The sequence below is a fragment of the Ranitomeya variabilis genome, chromosome 2, assembly GCF_051348905.1.
Source record: "Ranitomeya variabilis isolate aRanVar5 chromosome 2, aRanVar5.hap1, whole genome shotgun sequence".
Lineage (NCBI taxonomy): Eukaryota > Metazoa > Chordata > Amphibia > Anura > Dendrobatidae > Ranitomeya > Ranitomeya variabilis.
In genome coordinates this window covers 223,846,329-223,853,610 of record NC_135233.1, presented here as the reverse complement: position 1 = coordinate 223,853,610, position 7,282 = coordinate 223,846,329, and the positions used below count along the sequence as shown (strand labels likewise).

The 7,282-nt window shown below is 44.5% G+C and overlaps 1 long non-coding RNA gene across 1 annotated transcript; it reads left to right on the top strand.

The window, feature by feature from the left end:
- The first annotated feature begins 893 nt into the window (after window positions 1-893).
- On the top strand, window positions 894-4,813 carry LOC143809268 (uncharacterized). Its single transcript, XR_013222189.1, has 3 exons — window positions 894-1,561; window positions 4,283-4,409; window positions 4,699-4,813. It is a non-coding gene; the product is annotated as an uncharacterized LOC143809268 (long non-coding RNA).
- Window positions 4,814-7,282: the final 2,469 nt, after the last annotated feature.

Below are 7,282 nucleotides of genomic sequence, written 5' to 3'. Positions count from 1 at the left end.
TCCAGCACCTTGTGGAATGCTAAGGAAATCCTGAAAACATGACCTGTTGGCGGCCCTCGAGGAATGCAGTTTGACACCTCTGATGTAGAGGACGACTTTTTAAGGAGCAGCAGTCTTATTTATCCAAGATCTATGGGCATGACGGAGCTAGCGAGCAACTGAGAGAGGAGAAAGGCACGGCTGGGGTTAATGAGGGAAGACTGGCAGGAAGGAAATGGGGTTATTACGGGGTGAAGTAAGATACTGCTGTTATTACTGGAGGAGAAAGGGGGCGCTGCTGCTGTTACCTCTCCCGGATCTAGTTCTAGGCACAGCGGATGTTCCTGTTCCCTGGTGTCTGATCCACAGCCTACTTCATTCCAGTGGCAACAACATGGCATGTACCTCTGACATCTCACTCCCAGGCCTTATAGGTCAGTGCAGGCTGCATGTCGCCGCCTGAGTATTCAAACAATCGGTGTCTGGGTCACTACCATCAACTGCTCTGTGGGTACTCCTGACAAATCCAGTTCTGCTACATCGCTGATTACTCTGCTATACTATTTGTCTAACCTAGCGCTGCCATATTGTTGGATAACTCTGCTATATCTCTAGCGAGTTCTACCTTGAACTCATCTCTGCTACATCCCTTAGTAATTCTGCTATACGACTGGCCAGTTTACCCCAGAACTGACAAACTCAGCTCTGCTATATCGCTGAGTTAAATCTACCATAATACTGCTAGCTGAGCATTGAACTCTGGGACAAACTGAGCTCTGCTGTATCCCGAATTCAATTCTGCTGAACTGCTGCCAGCTCTGTATTGGACAAACTCACCTCCTCATTGCTCAGCCTCATCTGCTAAGTTGTGGGCATTATCATAACTATCAGAGAATGTAAAACACTATCTCCATCAGTCTCATAAAATAAATACATCGCCTGCCACTCCAACTTTGGTCTTGAGATTTGGAGGAATGGGGTACACAGGACTCCTGTGCTCCTGATGGGCATTCCTACTTCAGCAATTCTGACTTGTACTTTGATACAAACTCATCTCTGCTACATTGCTGGGTAGTTCTGAAACACCGTTGTCCAATTGACAAACTCATCCCTGCTATATCACAGAGTCAAATCTGCCATAATGCTGCCAGCTCCGCATTGAACTCTGTGGCAAACACAGCTCTGCTCTGTGACAGCCCAGCAGTAGGAGTCCCAGTGATGGTATATGTGTAGATTGTGTGGGGGTAAAAAAACTTTAACCATCCCACTGGATAAAAAAAAAAGAAAGGTTTTCTTGGTTGGTTCAGCTGCAGTAGCTGTGCAGTCTGCCCAGTTATCTAGTGCTACATCAACTATTTCCAAAAGCAAGAAATGGAAGTAAATGTGTAGTTCAGGGACCTTAGAAAAATTGCTGACTAACCCTATGGGGGAATTTTTGTCCTTTCTAGTTGGAACTAGGTTGCACTGATTTTTTTTTTTTTTTTTAGAGCGTGGCTGGATTTCCTCATTCACAGACAGGAGATAGAAGTTCTTGGAAATACCTGAGCAGGAAATATTCGGTTACAGTAACCAAATCAGGAAGGTGTGTGCAGAAAGCGGCATACGGTAACCATAGAAAGAAGCCGAAAAATTGCTGCTTGCAAGAAGGCATTTTCAGATCTGAAAAAAAAAAAAAAGCTAAAAGTGACCTGTCGGAGGACTTCTGGGGGCGAAGTCTTGTGGCCATGAGACGAGCATTAAATGCAGCCATATTACAGCCTTCTGATGCCATACCTTATATTTCTTGCCAAAAATTGGAAGCAAATCCCATCATAGGAAAGTAAGAAAACATTTCATTTGGAGTTCCTTCTCTAATGATGAAGAAAACGAATATAAGACGACCTCCAAAAGCTTTTGTGGGGTCACTACTGTCCTCCTATATGTTTCCAACACCCTTATAATGCCATTTTACAGAGATATTCTATGCAGAAACATTGATTTTCAGAGAAAATACTGCACCATAAGCCACAGTGACTCCATGCGCCTCTTTACAGCCTCCTGGAAATGGCCATGAGACGTCAGAGGAGCCCCACACTGGAAATCATTGCAGATATTACATGTGCAAATATGTAGGTTAAAAAAAAGTCGACCTTTCCAGGACGTGTGGACGCCCCCTTAATACTGCTAGTATTTGGTAAAGATATATCTGTATTACTATGGTCCATTTTAGGCTTGGATGATATGGATGTCACCCCCCAATTATTTCTTATGGAAAAAAAAAGTTACCTTACACAGAACTTTTTTAAACTTTTTCTTACCCATCTTGAAGTTACATGTCTGTTGTGATCCTCGAACCTACTAGTGCTGGAAGGAAGAGATCGAGGAAGGAACATTTGTGGTTGAAGGTCATCAAACTAGTACTACATATCTGGTTTTTGGTGGGTGATTTCAGCTTTTACAGCTTTAGAAACCAGAAGTAACTGGTGCAAGGCTCATTATCGAAAGCTTTACAGAAGCGGGGTGTTGCCCCCAGGAGCTAACCAGCTCTCAGCTGTCACTTCTCTGGGGTGGGAAGTTGATGCATGCTTGCTATAAGCTGCTCTTCCAGTGCTCACCTGTCCGGATGCTTCACACAAAGTGCCACCAGCGTAATCCGGGACTCGTTTAGTGATGTTTTATGGCGCTCATCAGTAATCACTAACCATCCGACTGTACATTTTATGACTATAATACAAAAATAGATTGGATGCAGTGGTTGGAGAAAGCTTTCTACACTTGGAAGATTGTACAGTTGTTTGGAATACAAACATTGCCATCAGTGACATCCTTGTAGTCTGCAGAAAGAAAGCTGTACTATATGGACACAAGTGTGGGCACAGCACGTCTTTTTTTCATTCAGCTCCATTGCCCTTGCCCTGGTGAATTACCTCTGTCCCCTTACCCCCCCCCCCCCCCCTGTGTATAACCTCCGGCCCGCGCCATACTGTTTGCTTTTACTTACATGTGACAGACAGGCCAGTGGTGCAGAGCTCACTGATACCAGCACTGTCCTGTAATAGGAGCCACCAGGGTAATAAGTCCGTTCATGACATTTCTTCCTCCTAAATCTTCCCCCATCACTTGTGAGTGATATTATTGAGAAGAGAAAGAAACCGCGGCAACTCAGCCACGAAGTGGAGACCCCGTAATGTTACAGAGTGGGGGGCCGAGTGCTGAGGAGCAGAGGGCAGAAAAATCCTCAACGCTCTGCTGACCCCATAACTGCAGAGTCCAGACCTCCTCTATTATTAACATCAGCACAAACACTGCGCCCCAGCTGGGAGCAGCTGCATGTAGCCTTATATCACCAAGCACAATGTAAAGCCGCCATCACTGGACTCTGGAGGAGACGAGTTCTGTGCAGTGACGGATCACACTTCTGTATCCGGCATCTGATGGACGAGTCTGGGTTTGGTGATTCCAGGAGAACGTTACCCCCTGACCGCACTGTGCCCACTGTACAGATGGTGGAGGAGGGGTAATACTATGGGCTTGTTATGAGGGGTCGGCCTCTTAATTCCTGTGAAGGGCAGTATTAATGATTCATCAAGACATTGTGGATAATTGTACCTTCAGCCTTGTGAGAACAGTTTGGGGAAGGACATTTTCTGTTCCCCATGACTGTGCCCAGTGCACAAGCTCCATACAGACATGGAGGGGGAGATTGGTGGAAGAACATGAGCGACTACACAGAGCCCGGACCTCAGCCCCATATATCACCTATAATGGAGAAGGCCTCCCCCGACATCAGGGGCTGACCTCACAAATGCTCTTCTGGATGAAGAAGTAAAAATTCCCACAGCCGCCTCCAGAAAAGCTCCTGTCGGTGTGATGTGGAGGAGGCACATTACATTTGTCCATACACTGTACGTTTGAAAAAATTGCAAGAAGGAAGATTAACAATTATGGTTTTTGAACTATAGGATTTTTGTCTTCTCAAAAATATGTAAACTACTGTACCTAAAGAGTGTTTTTTTTTTTTTTTAATTGTACAAATATGAACAAAAAATGAAATATATAAGAAATAGGCTCTCACCACACTGTCTCAGTTGTGACTACTCTTACAAGTTGCCACTTAGCTCTATATGAGTCGAATTGTAATCAGATAACAAGTCTTATTACAGATATCAGTGCAATTGTGCTTCTCTGGCAGGTAAGTTGTGGAGGAAAAACTTGACGTGCTAGAAAAAAACTGACTACATTTTTGGAATCAGCATGCCAATTTTAGTATAAATCAGCTCAAAAACCTAACTCAACAGAAATTTTTTTTCAAATTGTTCCCCAGTGTTATAATTGATCTAATTGGAAGTCGCCAGTCCTGACAACTGCCATCCAGCATAAACGGAGCGTGACGTGGTTGTCGCCACGTGGTCATCTATTACATACCGGATCTCTGCAGTATCTCATATCTGGTAAGAGCAGCGCCCGTTCTGTCATTCATTCAAAGGCGGCCATGTAATACTACAAATGTGCGTCACGTCAATGGTCAACCGCAGATTACTAGTTGATTGCATCCACTATTTTTTCGTCTTGGTGGTCCATTTAATTTCAGAAAGAGCTAATATCAGAAAGAAAAGAATAAAGATTTGCTATTATTGAAAGTTCAAAATACCTTTAGTTTTCCAAAGTAAAGACCAACGTCATGAGCTGCTGGGATTTCTTAGAAGCCTCTTATGCGGCGCTGACATTTTTGTGTTCAAGTGACAGGTTGACGTCATGAAGCCCGAGGCGTGGAGAATCACAGAAGGCTGAACAATGGGTGTCCTGTTCACAGCTGCTCCAAGACAAAGGAGAAGGTCCAGCATCCTCCTCCTTCCATGATGTAAGAAAACCACTCCACAGTGTTAACAGGATGTGAACCGTGTCAACACTTGGACACAAGGAAACTTCTAAACCTTGGATGGCGGTCACAGTGACACTTAATTGTTAGAGTGTAAGACCTCAACACTTGGCGAAGCTTTAAAAAATGCATTAATGAGGTGCACACATAGCAATTTCCTAGCATAATGAGTCCACAAGTCCATTTGCATAATACAGGCTGCTGTAAACTACAGTATGTCAATTACGCGAATTGCAACTCAATGTCAGGATGCTCCCATAAAGCTTGTTTCCTTCTTAGGAGTAAAATCTATTTATTGTGAGGTCAACAAAAAAAATTAGATTTCACCCAACTTTTTCTTTTTAGATTCTTGATGGCTGAACAAGCATTGCACCAACGATTGTCTGGGGATTGTTCGCTACACTGACATAGTCATACAAAGTTTCATCCAAAATGGTCATTAGTCACCCAACCCGACCATAAAAGTCCAATAACACCATCTCAGGGAGTTTTTTCATGGACTAGCGACTATGGGTCACCTTCAACTTCGTTGGTCACCGGTGGTCTGGAATGATTGCTCATTGTTAAGTTTCATCTGACAAATAATTGGTACAAATTCATGGTTTTGATTAGACTAAAGTGTTTGTCCAACTGAAAGGGGCTGTCCCAAGTAGTCACGGATTAAAAGGATAGGTGATATATATATCTTTGATCATTCGAGGTCTGATTGCTAGGACGCCCTGTCGTTCCAAGAACAGCACTTTCCATTCATTGTCTGTGGAAGTGCTGGAATTAGACAAGTGCTGTACTCAGCTATGGCAGACAGTTCCATAGACGATGAAAATAGCGGTGGCACTCGGCTACTGCTGTCGCCAGATGAGAAATTTCTCAAAATTGGTGGGGATCCCAGTGGTCTGACCCCCAACAACCATCACTTATGTATATGGCCACCTTAAAAAATGTTATGGGGCTCACTAGGTGAGGTGGATCTTTGAAGCCCAAGGTTCGGGCGGGCATCATTGCAGCAGGCAGTTTAGGCATGCGGGAAACAATTGGCAAAGGTCCTGGAGACTGCAGACAGGTAGCAGAGGTACTGGAAGATGCAGGAAGATGATGTCCTGGAGACTGCAGACAGGTAACAGAGGTACTGGAAGCCACAGGCAGGAGATGTCCTGGAGATCCCAAACAGGTAGTAGAGGTACTAGAAGCTGCAGCAGATATCCGGGACACTGCAGATAGGTAGCAGAGGCACTGGAAGCTGCAGGCAGGAAATGTCCCGGAGACTGTAGACAGGTAGAAGAAGTACTGAATCTCGCAGGCAGGCAGGAGATGTCCTAGAGACTGCAAACAGGTAGTAGAGATACTAGAAACTGCAAGCAGAACGGAGACATCCGGGAGACTACAGACAGGCAGTAGAGTTTCTGAAAAAGTGCAGACAAACAGCAGTGGTCCTGTAAGACTGCAGACAGGTAGCAGACAGAACTCCGGAGTAACTAGAAAGTCGTACTAGAAACTCTTAATAGCAAGACACAGCTGTGTATCTTGGTGGGCCTTATATAGGCCCAGGCAGGTGATCACAATGGATCAGGCTGGGGCATCTGCAAAGCCAGACATTGAGCAGAACAGAGTTCAGTGGATCGGTGTTAGGGAAGCACAGCCCGTATCTGCATACAAAAAGGTTGTCCCAGGTAATTACCTATGCACTGGAATGGTGCTAATTTTTTTATTTCTAGGGGTCCAACTGCTTGGTTCCCCCAAGATCCCAAGAATGGGGCTCTACATTTATTCTCTGTGGAAGTGCCAGAGATAGACACGCGCTGTACTCGTCTATCCCAGAGAGTCCGATTGACAATGAATGGCGTAGTGGCATGTGACCACTGCTGCCTTCCAATGGGGCAGTTCTATAAATTGTGAGGTGGTCCCAGAGGTCTGAGCCCCAGTGACCAGCAACATTTATGTTTATGGCCACCTTAAAAGAGTTGTCCCAAGTAATCACCTATTTGCAGAATTGAGGTTACATTTTTTGATCAAAGGGGCATCTCCCCGTGATCCCAAGAAAGGGACTCTCCATTTATTGTCTATGGAAGTGCCGAAGATCCCGTAGACAATGAATAGCATGGTGACATGCAACCATGGCTCCTTCCTAACAGGGCATTTCTCTAAATTGTTGATGGCCTCAGGGGTCCGACCGTCAGTCATCAGCAAATTAGAGTAGGTGATACCTTGCAGAAATTGATCAAATCAATTAGGATACACTAGTATTTAGCAATAAACACCGACACAAAGTGCCATATAACATGTGGCGTTAATCAGGCAGTCATGAATAATGGAAAATTGGGACATTAACCTTGGATCCACATCTAAGCCTTGTCCAGACTTTCTCAGGTCACTGGAAGGAGCACAATGACTTGACCATTGTTAATGTAGAACAAAACATCCCAATACTCAATTACTTGTTGTTCCATT